At 37.8% G+C, this 19,436-nt stretch overlaps 2 long non-coding RNA genes across 2 annotated transcripts; both read right to left on the bottom strand.

Annotated features, from left to right (window-relative positions):
• Positions 1-702: 702 nt before the first annotated feature.
• Positions 703-12,798, bottom strand: LOC148114672 (uncharacterized). Its single transcript, XR_015733169.1, has 2 exons — positions 12,623-12,798; positions 703-1,157 (listed from the first exon to the last, which is right to left on the bottom strand). It is a non-coding gene; the product is annotated as an uncharacterized LOC148114672 (long non-coding RNA).
• A 530-nt stretch (positions 12,799-13,328) lies between these two features.
• LOC148114671 (uncharacterized) lies at positions 13,329-18,301 on the bottom strand. Its single transcript, XR_015733167.1, has 3 exons — positions 18,098-18,301; positions 16,924-17,120; positions 13,329-14,073 (listed from the first exon to the last, which is right to left on the bottom strand). It is a non-coding gene; the product is annotated as an uncharacterized LOC148114671 (long non-coding RNA).
• Positions 18,302-19,436: the final 1,135 nt, after the last annotated feature.

Here is a 19,436-nt window from a genome sequence, read left to right as displayed (position 1 = left end):
AGGCTGAGTCAACCTTGAGCCTGGTGAGATTTGAACTTGCAATAATTGCAGGCAGCTGGCAATTTAAGTGCTACTTTAACAGCACTTAGTCCACTGCGCCACCAGGCTCTATGCCTGTTGTTAAAATCTTGTTTTACTTACCCTATTTCCCTGAAAATAAAACATCCCCTGATAATAACCCCAACCAGGCTTTTGAGCGCATATGCTAAAATAAGCCTCCCCATGAAAATACCCCTTATTTTTGGGAAAACACAGTATTATAATTAAAATGTGGCTCTGCTGATTGGCCTGGGGGCATTGTTAATATTTATCATTTGTTTTAATTTTTGATACTGCTTATCTGGTTGTAAACTGCCTAGAGTCACTTGCTGGTGAGATAGGCAGCATATACATTTATTAAATAAATACATTTTACAATATCTTACTGTCCAAACAGAAAAAAAGGAAAACAAAACAAAAAAGAAAAACAAAGCATATATCTATTTGTGATTTTCCCACGTTAGATTTTAGAATCGGCAGAAATCCTTTCGGCTCTGATTAAACCTCCCTCTGATTATTAACATCAAGTTTGATTTTGCTAACTCCAGAGCAACCCCAGGAGGAGCAATCGTTGGGGATTTTTGATTGGATAGTGAATTGAAATGTTCACTGTGCATCTCTGTTTCTTTACAAACTATATTACAAATTGTTTGTCAATAAAGATCATTTTTGGATTTCTTTTATTTTTCGAAGAATTCAAGAATCCATATGCTAAACATATCAACTACAATTATCTATTGTCATTGCTTTAAGATGGGCTGCTGATTGATTGTTCAGATGAATCAAATGTTTAAAGGTAAAATTACAGTATATAGAAAAAAATTTTCATTTCTCACTCCAGATACATATTTAAAAAGTTATTTATAATGTTATACTGTAAAATTTTATCTGCCTTAAAGGTGGTCTATAAATTTATTTTTAAATGTTATTATTTTCCCAGTAATTACAGTTGGTAATTATCTTTTACAAAATAGACTTTTAGATTCGGATCCACTGTTTATAATTGTGTATATACAATCCAGCTTCATGGGATCATATGAAAGAAAATAATATATGACTCCAGATATTCTTCTGGTTCAAAGGCTGTGGTATGCGTCCTATTGTTTATTTGCTTAGATCTGTAAAATAAAATGTGAAGAATAAAGAAATAAATTCCCATCTGTACATTTTATGCAATTCTTTTTTAAACTGATTCATCTGATCTGCAGCAGAATGCAGCCTGTAATAATTTTTAATATATCAAACTACATGGGCAAGACGATTTTGAAAGTCAGTATCACCATTTTTAAACAAAATAGTGAAAACTACTATTGATGATTGCATAAGGTTGACCTGATTATGGTGAAGTCCATTTGGTGAGGTCCAAGTGTATAAGTGGCACTTGTGCTGTTTGAACCACGTATTTATGATTTTGGACTGTTGCCTTCTGGCAGAAGATACAAAGCAATTAAAACTCAGACCACACATTTTCTGAATAGTTTTTATCCCAATTGCACTCAACAATGAACTAAAGGGCCACCACCAGTCAGCTGTTGGACAGCATTAATTGGCCTGTTGTGTGGATGTTTGGGTGGTTCAGGGATGGGGAATTTGTGGTGGGTGGGGGTGTGTTTGTTATGTGTGTTGGGCCTGGTCTTTGGATGTTAACTGAATTTTGTTGTATGGGTATACTGTGTATATATGTACAATGACAATAAAGTTATATATATATTTGTACCAATTGTATCAGAATTTCTTAGACCACGGCATAAAAACCCTCTATTTCAAGCTCTGTTGAAGCAGTCTTTGGGGCATAGACTTGGGTAACTGTGATATTGAGAAGCTTGGCATGAATTCTGATGGTTATAATTCTGTCGCTGGCAGTTAAGAAGTTTTCCACTGCTCAAGTTTCTTACCAATAAGATAGAAACAATAAGAGGTATCCACTGCATGTATATTTAATAGGACCATTCACTCTGTAAATTCACTAGGTCATTTCAGCCTTATTGTGCAACTTAGCTGGAAGACCAGATAATCACCTGGCGATGTTCCTTTTGGAAGACTTCAAATCCTACATCAGCAACTTGGTAAATAAGCTTTGTGTTGCTGCAATAGAAATCAGACAAAAGGTGGTACTTGTCTGGAATGCTTCTTTAATTTCATTGTGTTGGAGTTTTCAAGATAACAGCTTTAATGTTAAAAATATACTATGTTCCCAACAATATCTCTGTCACTGAGATACACTTGGCAGAGTGTGGCAGAGATGACACCGAAGATCTAGTTCAGGGGTGTCAAACTCACATCGTCACGGCGGTGTCATGTGACATATCGGGGCTTTTTTTCCCTTCGCTAAAGTGGGCATGGGCGTGAAGATAGATGGAGATTAGGGATTGATAGAGATGGAGAAAGATGATGGTTAGATGAGAGAGAGAGAGAGAGAGAGAGAGAGAGAGAGAGAGAGAGAGAGAGAGAGAGAGAGAGAGAGAGAGAGAGAAGTTTGGAAGTCATAATATTTCATAACAGGATTTTTCTTTCTTTCTTTTCTTGCACCTGTTGTGTCTTTTAGGTTTGTCTTTTATTGTATCTAAAATCTTACACACATACACATACATACACACATACACACACACACACACACACACACACAAACCATCATGACATCCTTCAGCCTTTGTCTCCTTTGTTGTTAGTTCTGTAACTGCAATCTCCATAACAAGCAACTTTGCATTTAAGCCAAGTAGTAATGAATGCCTCACAGCCCCCAAGCTTTGTCCCTCACCAAGTCGTTCAAGAGAAAATTGGAGAGATTGTATGTATTTTTGCTGTCCCAGTGAGAAGTGATTCCTGTAGATTAGAGAAAAAGATCTTTGTTTTTCCCCAAAGAAAGCATAATAGTCTCCTTCTTAAAAAGCCATTCTAGCAAACACCCAGGAGAGAAAACAGGGCAGCCAGAATAGCACTGAAGGCAAAGACTCAAAGGAATGTTATACTAGTGAAGCCCCAGACACAGACTGGCAAGAAAAGGCTTCCCAAAGCTTTACAGGGTTGTGCTTAGCTTTGCGTCCTTTTGTTGTGATTGTGGCCCCTGCCTAAACTATCTACACTCACCATCTCTTCTCTGGATGGTAAAAAAGGCCTTTAGGAAAGAAAATCTTTGAAGCTGATTTATTAAAGTAGTGACACTTCTTTTTCAGGTTCACCTTGAAAAAAGTAGGCTTTTTCACTGAACAACAGAGGAATTGTCTGGTTGCGTGATGTCCAAATAACCCTTCTGAATTCCTCTTTAATTTTGAAGAAGAGAGACTTTGAAGTCAGAACCTTGCTTTGACAACAACAATTCTGAACGTATGCAGGACATTTCATTTGAGATTAATGTTTGAGGCCACTTGTGAGACATTTTTGAAACTTCTCAATATTTATATAAAACCCCCAAGTTCCTTGTTTATGCATCTTCCTTGCATAATTTCTAACATTAGCATAAGGCTGGATAAAAAGCCTGTATAACTTTTTTTAGAGCCCAAATCCACTGTTTGCATTTCAGAAAAAAGTACTATTTATTACTTGTGCAAACAGCTTGGCTGTCTCAGGAATTCTGGGAGTTGAAGGCCACAGGTTGTAAAAGAGCCACAATTGCCCACCCCTTCCCTAGCCTGAGTTCCGCTGCCTGGGATCCACGTGGACTGCCACGTGGTTCCCCATCGGCTCCGGATGGAGAAAGCAGCTTCCAGCCTTCACTCACCCTCACTCTCTGCTCTGTTGGATCGCCGGCCGTTCGCTTACCCTGCCCACTCCCCATCTATTGCTGCCTCCGATGGCTAGAGGGAAAAGAAACTGCAAATTCTTGCCGCGGGGCTTCAAAGGGCCGCCCTAGAGCCAGTGGTGCAGCCGAACCGTTTGTTAAATTGCTGGCTTGTCCAGCCCCTCCACACCACTATTTATTGCCAATAAATAGTGGTGGGCGAGGGGCGGGGGAGCCAGCAATTTAACAAAGGGTTCGGTGGTTTTTTTTTGTAATTTTATTGGCCCCGGGAGCTTCAGCAGAGGCTAATTAGCCCTTGCTTAGATCGGCTCCCGACCCCCAGCTGATTTGCTCTCAGCTGTTTTACTCAGTGCTCTTTTGCTTCCTTGGAAAGAGTGCAGATTTTTTTCCCCCTAGATATACTGAAAAACGAAAGAGAAAGTAAAGCAGGCTGTTGGCTTTGCACGTTGGAAAATTAGGCAGGCAGATTTCTTTTCTTTTTCCTCACCAAAAAAGGTAGGTGCAAACAACGGGAAATTTAGGGAAAAAGAGGAGATTTTAAAACACAAAAGAAAAAAAGCTCTATTTAACTAGGGAATTGTAATAATTGAGATACTATTAATTGTATATTTCTGAAAGCAGAAATGGTTAAGTTGTGGTTTGGAGGAATATATGGGGGAAATTATTTGGTTTATTATTATTGGTAAATATAATTAATGGATTTGTAAGAAATTGGATTGCATGGAAATAATTGGAATATTCATGTTCATATTGATTAATATACAAAAAAGGTAGTTATATAACTAATTGATTTATATTAAAATGTTGAATTTATATTAACCAACTAATATTACATAATTAACCAATGTGAGGATGGATATAAAAATAGATGACAATGGGAAGGGGTATAATATAGAATAGAAGGGAAAAATTGAATTTGATTAAGATTAGAGATGAGGATGAAGGGTAATATTGGTTTTTTACAAAAATAGATGAGGAATAAATATGGCAAAAAGGAAATATAGAAATTGTAAATTTAATTGAAATGACTAAACACTGGTTAAATTTGTGAACCGGCCAAATACTCTGTTCAAAGAAAATACATTGTATGTTTGTATGTGTGTTTCTAATTATTGTTATTTATTCATATTTGTTCTCTTTTATTCTTTAAAGTTTAACAATTCATTCTTTATCTTAATATCTTTATATTTGTTTGGGGTTGGCTTTCTTCCCTTTCATCTTTTTTATTGTACAGCAATCTTTCTCCTCAAACCTACCACCTCTCTCTTTTCTTTCCTTCTTACTTTCTCTTCCTCCCCCTCTTCTTCTCCTCCCTACTTCCTCTTCCTTTCTCCTTCTCCTCCTCTCTTCCTCCCTCTCTTACCCTCACTCCTACTCTAATTTCCCTTCCCTTCCTTCATCCCTCTCTAGTGCTGTATCCTTTTATGCATATGGACTACTCAGAGGGCTGAAAAAGTTATTTCTGACTGGTCCTCGCACTTGTGACCAGTCCTTGAACTTACGACTGTCCTCACATTTTACGTTTTTGCCCTATCTTGTCACCATGGTGAAGAGAAGCAGTTGTGAAATGAGTGACATGGTTGTAAAGAAAGCTGCATGGGCATAAATGTGAGGATGGTCATAAGTGTGAGGACCGGTCAAAAGTGCGAGGCCCAGTCAGAAATGACTTTTTTCAGCCCTCTGGGTAGTCCTTTTGTGCACAGAGACTACTCAGAGGGCTGAAAAAGTTATTTTTGACTGGTCCTCACACTTTTGACCAGTTCTCGAACTTACGACTGTCCTCACATTTTACGTTTTTGCCCTATCTTGTCACCATGGTGAAGAAAAGCAGTTGTGAAATGAGTGACATGGTTGCTAAGAAAGCTGCACGGGCATAAATGTGAGGATGGTCATAAGTGTGAGGACCAGTCAAAAGTGCGAGGCCCAGTCAGAAATGACTTTTTTCAGCCCTCTGAAAAAAGTCTATGCACATAGCCACGCCCACCCGGTCACATGACAAGCTACCCATGCCTACACAGTCACGTGACCAACTAGCCACGCCCACCGTCACATGATTGCCAAGCCACACCCCCAACTAACCCACGCCCACAGAACCTGTTGTTAAAAAAATTGAATCCCACCACTGGTGAAAGGGCCTCATAAGTGGAATAGCCTAGGGCCTCTTTTCATCTAAATCCGGCCCTGAGTACAGGACATGCAATTAATCCACAAATGCTCTGGGAAAGAGATCAGTTTGGAACATTTTCCTAAAGAAAAATGCTATAACAATAAGACTGATGCTACTACTGAGAAACAGTGATTTTATATTTTAGTCCTCCCCCTCGTTTCATGGAAGTTAAATACCACTAGCACCTTGTCCATATAAACTAGCTGACAGCGATTGGAGACCTGCAGGTATCCCGTTGCCAAACTATACAGATCAACACCAGGAATTGATCCTGATAATCTTTTGGGAACCAATGAAAAGTCTTATGTGCTATTCCTTCCTTTGCCAGTCTCTTGTTGTCTGTGAGGTAGACTGCTTGCATGGTGAGAATCCTTAACTAATCACTTCATCTTCCAGAAATTTTCTCCAAGATTTAGCAGCATGCTCTGATTAAGTCTCCAGTGGTTGATGTAGTAGAAATAGCAGTCATCACACTGAACCAACAAACTGCACCAGCTAAAATTACATCATAGAGTAACATCCATAGAGATGCCACATCAACGTCCCTTTCCACAATGATACTAAACCCCAGGATTGACCCAATTGGGGAACAAACAAAAAAACAACTATATGGTTGTTATCAGATCATAGTAAATCTTTTACGTATCTTTTCTCTCAATCATTCTTTTCTGCTATATGCTCTCACACTTCTCTTCATATACTCCAGTCTGTTTTTTCACAAACTAATATTTCAGGACTCAAATTTAAGACCTAATGTCTGTTGCTTCCAACATATTTTGTATAAAATATACAAAAAGTATGAAGGCTATTGCTTAACGCATGTAAGCCGCCCTGAGTCTCCGGAGAAGGGCGGCATATAAATCAAATTTAAAATAAAAAAAATAAAAAAAATAAATTCTAACCCTTTGCTGTCAGCTAGTACCAGTGGTGAAATCCAAATTTTTTAGTACCGGTTCTGTGGGCGTGGCTTGGTGGGCATGGCAGGGGAAGGATACGGCAAAATCCCCATTCTCTCCCCACTCCTGGGGGAAGGATATTGCAAAATCTCCATTCCCACCCCACTCTGGGGTCAGCCAGAGGTGGCATTTGCCGGTTCTCTGAACTACTCAAAATTTCCGCTATCAGTTCTCTAGAACCTGCTGGATTTCACCCCTGGCTAGAACTCATAATTCATCCTTAAACATTTCACCTGACAACTCTCACAAAAGAGCCATTTGTTTTCTATTACTAATTGATCACACTGGAGCTTTACTACAATCATGAAACTCTCAAGGGTAGATATAAAACAACTACAGTAAAAGACATATAAGATCAAAACCAATTTAACAGTCGCAAACTAAACCTGTGAAGGAAACAAAATAGCTGCTAAGGAAGAAACCAACTGATTTTAAGGGTATTGCTGCATTTGATTTTGTCCTTGGATTGTTAAAAAAGATTTTTCTATATTGCAAAATTATCTTTTCTTTTTTGATGGATATATTCACATTATTTCATTATTTCATGAGATTAGACAAAGAATGCCAAACTCATAGGACCTTAATGGGGTGTTGCAGAAGAAACTGTGTGCCATCAAAAGATGTTACATAGGAAGACAGTTCTCAGGTGTGCCCCACTTTTATTTTTTTTGATATGATTAACGTCATCCTATTGAAGAAACTATAAACTTGTACATAGCATGCAAACGATACCTTTACACCGTGGCTCAGGAAGCCATAATCCATTAACACATTTTGTTTGATGCAGGTTGTAATCACAGCGGTACTTTGCAAACTGGTTGGTCTTAAACTGCTTTGAAGTCTGAACAGTTGGTTGAAAGACTGCATACTGTGGATGTATGAGAGAGAGTGGGGGGGAGAGAGAAGGGGGGAGAGAAAGAGAGAATGAGAGGGAAAGAGTGGGAGAAGGACAGGAGAGAGAGAGAGAAAGAGGGGGGAGAGAGAAAGAGAGAATGAGAGGGAAAGAGTGGGGGAGAGGGGGAGAGAGAGAGAAAGAGGGGGAGAGAGAAAGAATGAGAGAGAGCGGGGGGAGAGAAAGAGAATGAGAGAAAGAGTGGGAGAGAGAGAGAAAGAGGGGGAGAGAGAAAGAGGGGAGAGAGAAAAAGAATGAGAGAGGGAGAGAGAGAGAGAGAAAGGGGGAGAGAGAGAGGGGAGAGAGAGAGAAAGAGGGGGGAGAGAAAGAGAATGAGAGAAAGAGTGGGGGAGAGAGAGAGAAAGAGAGGGGGAGAGTGCCTGAAGGACCCTATCCCGTCACTGGGAGTCCAGGTGCTTCAGCAAGCGGCATGCTGGATTCATATTAGTGGTCCGCGAAATTTAAAATTATGAACTTGGTAGTCCCTGAGGTCCAAAAGGTTGGGGACCCCTGCTCTGGAGGATTTAAGTAGCTTAACTGTGTTTGCTTGCCAATACCAGAATTACAGAGTTGGAAGGGACCTTTGGAGGTCTTCTAGTCCAGAGATCTCCAACCTTGGAAACTTTCTCTGCCTGGGCCTGATGCTTCCTGAGAGGCAGGGGATCTCTCCGAGTGGGACCCCCTCTCCAAAAGGCTGGCCCCAAAGCCCTAGCTCAGAGGTCTTCAAACTTGGCAGCTTTAAGATTTGTGGACTTTTTGAAGACCTCTGAGCTAGGGCTAGAAGATAAATGATGGCATAAATGATGAGTCCTATGTGCATATGGACTACTCAGAGGGCTGAAAAGGTTATTTTTGACTGGTCCTCGCATTTTTGACCAGTGCTTGAACTTACGACTGTCCTCACCTTTTACGTTTTGTGCCCTATCTTGTCACTGTGGTGAAGAGAAGTAGTAGTGAAATGATTGACACGGTTGTTAAGAATGCATAAAAAATGACTTTTTTCAGCCCTCTGAGTAGTCCCTATGCACATAGCCACGCCCACCCAGTCACATGATCAGCTAGCCACACCCACCCAGTCACATGACCACCAAGCCACACCCCCAACTAAGCCACGCCCACAGAACTGGTTGTTAAAAGAATTGAATCCCACCACTGCATATAACTGTATCCTGTACAAGCCCCATTCAATCACAGTGATAGCTGAACAATGCTCTCTGTACTACAGCCAAAGTGTCTTTCCAGTTTGACTAGATGAATTTACCAGCTGCATTCCATGGATTTTCTAAATATAGTATATTATACTGTGTGCAAACAAGTCAGAATATTTTTGACTATGAAAGCAGAATAGTAAATTATTAGTTGTGAGCCTAGAGAAGTTTTTCATTTTTGTTTTGTGCCTTTGAGTCAGTGTTGACTCCTGGCAACTGCCCGGACTAATCCCTGCAGATTTTTAGCAAGATTTTAGGAAGTGGTTTCAACGTCAGTCTCCAGTCCTTGACGAAATGATAGGATTATTGAATGATTATTCATCATTGTTATTGCATTTGGACTAGAGTTAGCAACTCATCTGGAGATACAAGTCTCTGATGAAAATTAAGGAGGCTTTCATAGAAAAGGGTCAGACTAGAATATTGCTTCACTCTATGCAGATAGTGAAAAATCCTATTCTCCATTCCATTTATTTTGAAAGTACAGGAGCAAAACTTTTGTTTAGAGCCACATTTGGCTTTTGAATGCCAGAGTGACTTTCTGAATAATAGCAAGTAGGGAATGATTTAAAAATTGGGGGTTAAGGGAACCATTCAAGAGAGTTTTGGAGGTCAAAAATTTAAAGTAATCAAATCATATAGAATTCAGCATAGTGAAAAGGCTAGATAGAAGGATTCAGGGGAACAATTCCAGAGTGACTGATTGAATATATATATATGTAGTATATTCAAGAGTAACCAATTAATGAATTAAATTAAATTGGATAGATTTTGAATATCATCTCTCAGTATTTATAAACAAATGACTCTGAGTTCCATTGAGCAATAGGTTCATGTGGGTCTCTAGAAAAATGTTCTGTTGCTGATGTTTATGTACCATTTAATCATTTTGTTTGGTTCAGATCGTTTATCAGATTGAATTAAATTGAATAGATTGATCGATCGACAAAAAAATGTATCATATCTCTGATGTTTCCTTCAGAATGTCCTAGTCATTAAATTCCAGAGTTGATTTGCATCACACAATATCCTCAAGAATATTATTGAAATATTATACATGTTTTATTATTTAATAATTTAATATTAAAATGAGTCAGCCACAGTGGTGCAGTAGTGAGCCACAGTGGTGCAGTGGTTAGAGTGCAGTACTGCAAGCTACTTCTGCGGACTGCTGGCTGCCTGCAATTTGGCAGTTCAAATCTCACCAGGCTCAAAGTTGAATCAGCCTTCCATCCTTCCGAGGTGGGTAAAATGAGGACCCAAATTGTTGGGGGCAATATGCTGACTCTGTAAACCACTTAGAGAGGGCTGTAAAGCACTGTAAAGTGATATATAAGTCTAAATGCTATTGCTGAAAAGCATATTCAGTTCTTTAGATATTTTTCTCATTTAAGGGTGTTCCTTTCTAGTGCAGGAACACACAGAAATTCCCTTGAATATTAATTAGCTCAGTTGGAGTGGAAGATACTTTAATGTTGTAATGCGTGTCTGTTCTCATTGTCATATAGAGTTCATTTTTTTTTCTTGACACTAAACTTTGCAATGTTTACCAAAACTCTGGTCTGAACCTCTGTTCATACTGAACAGTGCGTGTTATTTTTGCAAGCCTACTTCATCCAACCTGGAAGAAAGAAGCAGTTACAACATCACTAAGTGACTTAAGACCGTTTTTCACAGTTATGACCATTGTAGCATCCCCATGGTCATGTGATTTATATTCGGATGCTTGACCACTGACTCACATTTATGACAGTTGCAGTGTCCTGGTGTCATGTGGTCACCTTTTGGGACCTTCTGACAAACAATGAGGAAAACAGATTCACTTAACAATCCTGTTACTAATTTAACAGCTACAATGATTCACTTAACAAATGTGGCAAGAAAAGTCATAAAATGGGGCAAAACTCACTTAACAAATTCCTCACTTAACAACATAAATTGGGGGCTCAATTGTGGTCATAAATTGAGGACTACCTGTACTTTGCCATTCTGTGATGGAAATTCTGGTCCCAATTGCCATGTTAAGCTGAGGATCACATTTGGCATACTTGTGATCCTTTAATTTATCAAACAGAGCAGCTAAAGCAGTGGCATGCCTTTGTTTGGCTAGTTCACTCAGCCTTCTATTCTTTAAAAGCAGAAATATCACTTCCTTTTGTTGTATCTTCCTTTAAGCAGTTTCTAATGATTCCCACACATGTGATGCAGTTATAAAGATTTAACCATAGTATTAGATGTAGGCCCCACATGCTCACCCATCATAGATTCCTATGGCATTGATCTGTTTGTGTGTGTTTGTGTGAAAGACTTCCAATTCAATATTTGAACCAATAGGGCCCAAACAATATTGCTGGACCAACTAGGTAAACGATTTACCCTGGAATATTGCATCCTTTGCTATAGGGAATCATGGAGAGGACCTTAAAAAGAATATTCAGAAACAATTATAGAAATAACAAGGGCAGAAACTTTTTATAAAGCCCAAGAAAGGAGATACCGTATTTTTCGGAGTATAAGACACACCGGAATATAAGACGCACCTTGTTTTTGGGATGGAAAATAAGAAAAAAGCTGATTGGCAGGTGCATCTGCCTCCCGGAATACCCCCAATCAGTTGTTCCCAGAGGTGAATTTTAGCAACAGGTTCCTTGGTTGTGAGCTCTGTACCTTTTTTTTTTTTTTGCCTTTTTTTCTGCCTCTGAAACTTCTGAAACTCAGTTTCAGAAAAAAAAAAAATCCCCGCCTCTGAAAGCCTCTGAAACAGCTTCAGAATAAAAGCCTCTGAAGCTCTGTTTGGGGGCTTCTTTTCTGATGCTTTTTTTAGCCTCTGAAACCTCCATTTGAGAAGCTAGGTGAGGCTACATTCGGAGTATAAGTCCCACCCAGATTTTCGCCCTCTTTTTTTAGGGAAAAAGGTGTGACTTATACTCAGAAAAATATGGTAATTAGTAAGAAAAGGATCAAACTGACTCCCCCTGACTTAGAAGGTTGTAAGGAGGGAAGGTAAAAGATAAGCAGAGTTGCAAGATACTGCTACTATGGTCTATCTTATGAAAAATTAGTTCTGTTTTCCCCATGGAGCTGATTTCTTGATCTGGTGTACTTCATTGGGTAGAAATCTCTTGCAACTTTTGCAGAATCTCTCTGCCTGTCATTTGTTTGGCAATATTGTCAGTTAGTAGATGTCCTGTGTCTGGTCCATTTTTTCCTTCTCCGCCTCTTGCAGAGCGGAGAGATTGACTAAACAGGTTATTCTTTCTGAGCTGCTTTTCTTCCCGGTGTAGCACGTCCCTAAAAAATGCTAACTGCAAGTTAACTGGTTCAGTTTTGTCATCTTAGTTGATTGGAACCCTTTGTCTGGCACTGCTACTGATGCTTTAACCAGGTTTCAGCTAAAGGCTTTTCTTTGCCTCTGAAATGATTCATGAATTGCACTAGGCAAAGAGTGAATGCTTTTCAATGTATGCTTCCCTTGGTGTGCCTGCTTACTCTCTTGTAATCCCTTCCCCTCAAATGAATGCAACTATAAACATTCTCTTCTTATGAATTATCCCAGCATCAGAGTGAATATTCCAAAGGGCGAGGGACCAGGATTAAAGGCTACAAGATGTGCCCTGTTACCTGGCTTCCTTGTGAGTCAAGTTCCAGAAACCTTTCTCTTCAATTGGGCATATGGGGTCATATCCATCTGATGCTATAAAGCACGGGTGTCAAACTCGATCGTGTCACGTGATGCATCAGGACATTTTGGGACTTTTTTGCCTTTGCATGGGTGTGGCCTGCATGTGACACATCCGGCCCACGGGCTGCCAGTTTGATAGGCCTGAAGTAAAACCATAAACATAGGTTTGCAGTCACACAATCGTTCACTTAGCAACTATTTCTTGTAACAACTGAATTGCTGGCTCCAATTGTGGATGCTAAATGAGGACTACTTGTATTCTATCAACTGCAGCAGCGGCTGACCTAATCTAGCAAATCAATTAAGATTTGAGTTCCATTGGGAACTCATTGGCCATTGAGATAACATCTTATACTTCTGTATAAGTTTCCACCAAACAGCTCTATCATATTCAAAAAGGACACATCAAATTCCTTATGAAGTTCCCTTCACTTTGTTCATTAAAGGAAGCATAGCCTTGTTAGTCTAGGGTAATGAAAAATATGAAGGGAGTTGGCAATCCAAAAAGGTGCTACAAGGTTTGTTTTGAATGGGTTCACTTTGTATAGAGCAATGAATCAGACTGAATTTATAACATGGCAAATTCTAGCCCATTCTGTGTTAAATAACACCTTTTGAAGGAATGTAGTTTGGGAAGGCCTGTGCCAATTTATAAACTTTATCTTAATTTTTAATTACTTATAATTATATAATTTCATATTGTAAAAACAAACAATCAAAAGCAAAGCAAAACAAAAACAAGTATAGAAATCCATCTGGCTGGACTTCCATCAAATTCTGATCATCAAAATACATTTGGCTATTTCCAGAGCAACATTTCCAGAGCACCAATTTCTTTCTGGATCTTGAATTAGACTGTAAACTGAAGTATTAAATGTATCTTTACAAAATATACTACAAATTGTTTGGCAGCAAAAATGATTAATGGATTTAAAAAAAAATTTTTTAAAGAACTTAACACCTCTATACTGTATGTAAAAACATCAATTTCAATTATCTATTGTCATTCTTTTAAGATGGGCTGTTGATTGATAATTCAGATTAATCAAATGTTTACAATTAATATATATATATATATATATAGAAAAAAATCTACATTCCTCACTCAATATGCATTTTAAAAATATATTTATAAGGTTACATTATAATATTTTATCTGCCTTAAAGATGTTCTATAAACTTGTTTTTAAATGTTATCATTTTCACAGTAATTTCAGTTGGTAAAATCTGTCTTTTACAGAGTAGGCTTTTAGGTTTGGATCCACCATTTATAACTGTATACAATCCAGCTTCATGTGGTTATATTAAAGAGAATGATACATGATTTCAGACGTTCATCTTCTGGTTTAAAGGGTGCTGTATATATCCTGTTCTTCATTTACGCAGTTCTCTAAAATAAAAAGTGAACAGTAAGTAATAAATAAATTTGCATCTGTACATTTTATGTAATTATTTTTTAAACTCATTCATATGATCTGCAGCAGAAAGCAGCCTGCAATAATTTTTGAGATATCAAACAACATGGCCAAGACAATTTTGAAAGTCAGTATCACCATTTTTAAATCAAATGGTTAAAACTACTCAAGAGATTCAAGAACTCTAGCCCGTTTTTTCACTGAGCAATTTCTATCTTTTTTAAGATTACTTTTGACACAATGACATGTAATAGACTGTAATAATTTATTGGGCATTCTCTATATTTTGGGATATAAGCTCTGGCAGTCAGAATGAACTCAAAACACCAACATTTTAAATATAGGAATGGGGAATTAGATGTTACCAAACTTTAATTCATCCTCACAGTGGATACACTTGAGGGAAGATGGAACACAAATGCAGTGAATAAACAAACTCACAATATCCTCAGACAACACAGCCAATAGAAGAATACTGGGAACTGTAGCACAGCAATGCCAAGAAAAAAATCATTTTTTGTTAACTAGGAAGATTTCCAATAAAATGTACACTATACATATATTTGATATTTACATGTACATTTCAGCAAAATTTGTATTTCACTAATAGCATTTGTATTAATTGCAATTTCAAATACAAACTCATCATATAATGGGGGATTCCTGTGATCCAAATGAAATTCCTTCCATTTAGAGCAATGGGAAAGAAGTTCTATGGGGAGTGGGGTTAATACCTAAAAACAAAGAGGCATGGGACAAGGAGGCACAAACATTGCCCATCATTTCATCTCTTCTAATCTGATGCTGAATCCTGTCAGATTCCAAAACTGAAGACCAGGAGATCCCTCTGTCCTGAGAATGAAATGACTGAAAAGTCTAATTTAACTCCAATGAGCTCTTTTCATTGATTTCATTGTGCTCAGTACAACAAATTCAATCAGTGTGCACCCTAAAGTTTTCAACAGAAAGCAAGTAATTCTTAGGTTGGATCTAGTAGTCTCTGGAAGTCAATAGAATCTCATTTACTAATAGATAATCAATCAATCTGGTCTAATTCATTTCAGAGAGTGTTCTTGCTCAATCTATTTTTCCATTTATTCTAAGCTTAGAAATATTTCGTGGGATATCTCATTTTACATGTAATATATAATGTATGATTACACAACCATGGTGGCACAGTGGTTAGAATGCAATATTGCAGGCTACCTCTGCATTCCTTCTGCCAGGAGTTTGATCCCGACAAGCTCAAGGTTGACTTCCATCCTTCCAAGGTTGATAAAATGAAGACCTAGATTGTTGGGAGCCATATGCTGACTCTGTAAACCGCTTAGAGACTGTAAAACACTATGAAGTGGTCTATAAGACTAAGAGCTTTTGCTATTGCTATTATCAAGTGTTACTAATTTAGTAATTTTATTTTTTGTTCTGGCCTTGCGGCTTCTGGTAGGTATTTATAAATATGCATATAAACACATGAGTGAGTAAATTGCATATGGAAGTTCAAAGGACAGGAGACTATTTCAATATCAATGCAATGAAATAAATAAAGTAAAATGTATGAGTGTTCATTTGGAACAATTCTTTTTCAGGCATCTAAATTTATTGACTGCGGCCAATGAAATAAGTGAAAATAGCCCACTGGGTTTAACATAGAGGTCTTCATCTTGGAATCTGTCAGGATTGATCAACAGACCAGAAGAGATGAAATGCTGGCAGATTCAGCATTCCAGCCCCATTCCTCATTGTTTTTAAGTATTAACCCCGTCCCCATAGTGCTTAACAAATGAATCTTAACAAAACAACAGAGTTGGAAGGGACCTTGGAGGTTTCCTAGTCCAACCCCTTGCTCAGGCAGAAAACCTTATACCATTTCAGAAAAATGGTTGTCCAATCTCTTCTTTAAAACTTCCAGTGTTGAAGCATTCACAACTTCTGGAGCAAGTTTTTCCACCTATTAATTGTTCTAACTGTCAGGAAATTTCTCCTTAATTCTAGGTTGCTTCTCTCCTTGATTAGTTTCCAACCATTGCTTCTTGTCCTGCCCTCAGTTGCATTGGAGAATAGCTTGACTCCCTCTTCTTTGTGGCATTCCCTGACATATTGGAACACTGCTATCATGTCACCCCAGTCCTTCTTTTCATTAAACTAGACATACCCAATTCCAGCATCCCTTCTTTATATGTTTTAGTCTCCAGTCCCCAAATCATCTTTATTGCTCTTCTCTGCACTCTTTCTGGCATCTCAACATCTTTTTTACATCATGGCAAACAAAACTGTTTGCAGTATTCCAAGTGTGGCCTTACCAAGACATTATAAACTGGTATTAACATTTCACGTGATCTTGATTCTATCCCTCTGTTTATACAGTCTAGAACTGTGTTGACTTTTTTTGGCAGCTGCAGCACACTGCTGGCTCATATTTAAATTATTGTCTCCAAGAGCCCTCTCACAATTACTACTATTGAGCAAGGTACCACCTACACTATGGCTGTGCATTTTGTTTTTCTTGCTTAAATGTAGAATCTTACTTTTTTCACCGTGGAATTTTGTTTTGTTAGATAGCACCCAATGTTCAAGTCTGTCTATCAATGATCAATGTTTAAATCAAGTCTGTTAAGAAGTGTTCTGATTTAGAAGAAATGCAGAAGACCAAGTTACCTTAGAAAACATTACATCGACAAATTTAGCTGCCAGACCTAGGTCTTTTAAATATTTCAAGTGATTTTTTTAATGCACAGATATAGATATATAGGTATATAGATATAGACAAGCTAAAGAAATGTTAATATTGGTGAATTAAAGTATTTTTCTGAAAATATACATACAGGAATGCAACGCGGATAGTTAATTTTCCCATCCACACAATTAACTCTGAATGATCTGGTATCTGGATGTGGTATGTAGTTTCTTAAGCATATAAACTCCACTAGATTTCCATCCTCAGAATATATTTTATCCCCGTTGGCCCACTTCAGCCTTATGTTGTGTTCTCTCAGATCTTCTTGACTTGTTGAACAAGCAGCTGAAAAAGGACACAGATCAGATGACAAATAGAAAGTTTTACACTGAGGAATTCATTTGATAAAGCAATTAAAATTTAGGTTAGAAATTCTATGTTGCAATAGGCTAAAATGATTAGAGATCTATGTAAATGGATTCCCCCCCCCCTTTATTTTATTTTGTCTCTGATGAACTAATTATCAGTTATGAACTAAAACTCTTTTAAGCAAGACAATGTTACATGTGTAGAAGGAAGAAGAAAAACATTTTAGTCCCCATCTTCCAAATTTCCTCATACTGAATATCTGGATTAGGAGAAGACCAGGTTCAGGCAACTTCTCTTACAATGTCACCTCATATCTTCTTTTTCAACATTGACTAAATAGGGTAGATGTGATTAAGTCAACAGAGTCTTCATCCATACTTAGCCTATTTAAAAAATAATAATGTTAGTTCCCTAGAGATTCAACTTATACTATCATTCAAAAAGAGCCCTAGTGGATTGTTGGGAAACATGACTTTTTGTAATTTTTGTTCAAGGAATGATTGATTGACTGATTGATGGCATGATGATGATAATGGAGGGCCCAGTGTTCTGATCTGTGAAATACTAAGAAAAATAAAATCTACTTACTGAACTCAAGTAAACTAAAATCTGAATTTTATCAATAATGCCACTGACTAAAAAGATGTCTGTTATGAAATATAGCTTAGGGGAAGCAGAATTTCACCAGGAGGGTTTCACAAAATGAGGACAACATTTGTACATGGCAAAAGATCTTGTACAATTCTCCATTATGAAGCAGTTTCTCCCTGAGAAAGTTACTTTATCTTGGTTCATAATACTACTACTTTTATTCAATTACAAGGAAGTAAAATATTTTCTGGCACTAACATACTGACATAACATGTCTGATGTGTGAAATTTATTCCATTCCCAAAATAAAATATTTCTCTATAAAGATTAAATCTATAAAGAATTAAAGATATTACTTATACCTCTACATGTTGGTATTTGTGACCAACGACCATTTTGACAAGTCACTCTTGGAGAACCTTGCATTGTATAATAATTTTGGCACTGATAAATTACACTTTCAGAATGTAAATAGATTAGCTTGGGTGAGTCCACAATGTCTCCATTCTCCACATAAGGTGGACGTCCACATTTTCCCCCAAAATCTATAACAGATACAGAATCTATTGAGCAAGAGTCCTCATGATTACAAATATTATAGTGTATTCACACACAGAGACACATTTTAAACATATTCATAAGAAACATATTCATTTCAAAATTCATAAGAAACATAGTCATTTCAAAATTATACTAATTCTTATTTTTAAAAAGTAACAATATCATACAGCTTAGTCAATTGATAGGCAGAAAATGATTACTACTGTTGTCCCTAGTGTTGTCTTTCAACTTCAGAAAATATAGTCATTACTTTCTTAATACCTAAAGTCAGATCTGTATTTAAACAAATAGCAATTGCTTTCGGACAAACGGCATCTCCCCACAAGGTGTTCTTATTTTTATTACCCATTTTCCATTAATAACTGTTCAAACTCTGCACAAATCAATTGTGTAGTTGTACTGGATGTTGTGCTATCCATCTCAGTATTGAAGTGATGGGAGGCTTGCAACACAATAAAAGCAAGAATAGAAAAAACATTAAAAAATTATAAACATTAAAATTAATAGAGATTGATTAAAACTAGGAACTAGTACATAAGCATCACAGTGGTAGAACCTTCTTTCTTAGTTCACCAGTCACTTCCAGTGTAAAGAGCTCCATCATGGCCCCAAGTCAATTGGCTGACCGAGGTCTTGAGGCAAATCCAGAAGGCCTAGAGGGTGAGGGCATATCTCACATCCAACAGCAAGATTTTCCAGATTGTGGAGGCATGGCAGAGAAAAATCATTTACCAGATCCTGCTAGCAAAGTTCCTTGACTGAGGAGGTTTGCAGCATGTTCCTTTTGCCAGAGTGAGTGGGGTGGGTCAATCCCATTGGGGTGACATAGTCCCCTGTGCCATGAAGGCCTTTAAAGATGATAACTAACATATTAAATTGGACCTGGAAGCAAACCAGCAACTAGTGCAACTCATGTAACAGAAATGTTACATGTGCCATTGAGCAGGCATTGTAAGTCTACAAGAACCCACAGGTTGTAACCCCCAACCTCATCCAGAACTGAAGATTTTAAATTCCCAGATCCCAAGCTCCAAGCCATAGCAACATAGTCTTACCAGGGTTCAAGCCTATTGTCCCCCATCCAGTCACCCACAGCATCTAAGGAGGGAACAGACTAATGTCTCCTTAAAAGATCCCAGG

Source organism: Pantherophis guttatus, chromosome 3 (assembly GCF_059756535.1).
Source record: "Pantherophis guttatus breed Tessera chromosome 3, ASM5975653v1, whole genome shotgun sequence".
Classification (NCBI taxonomy): domain Eukaryota; kingdom Metazoa; phylum Chordata; class Lepidosauria; order Squamata; family Colubridae; genus Pantherophis; species Pantherophis guttatus.
This window is presented reverse-complemented; position numbering and strand designations above follow the sequence as displayed.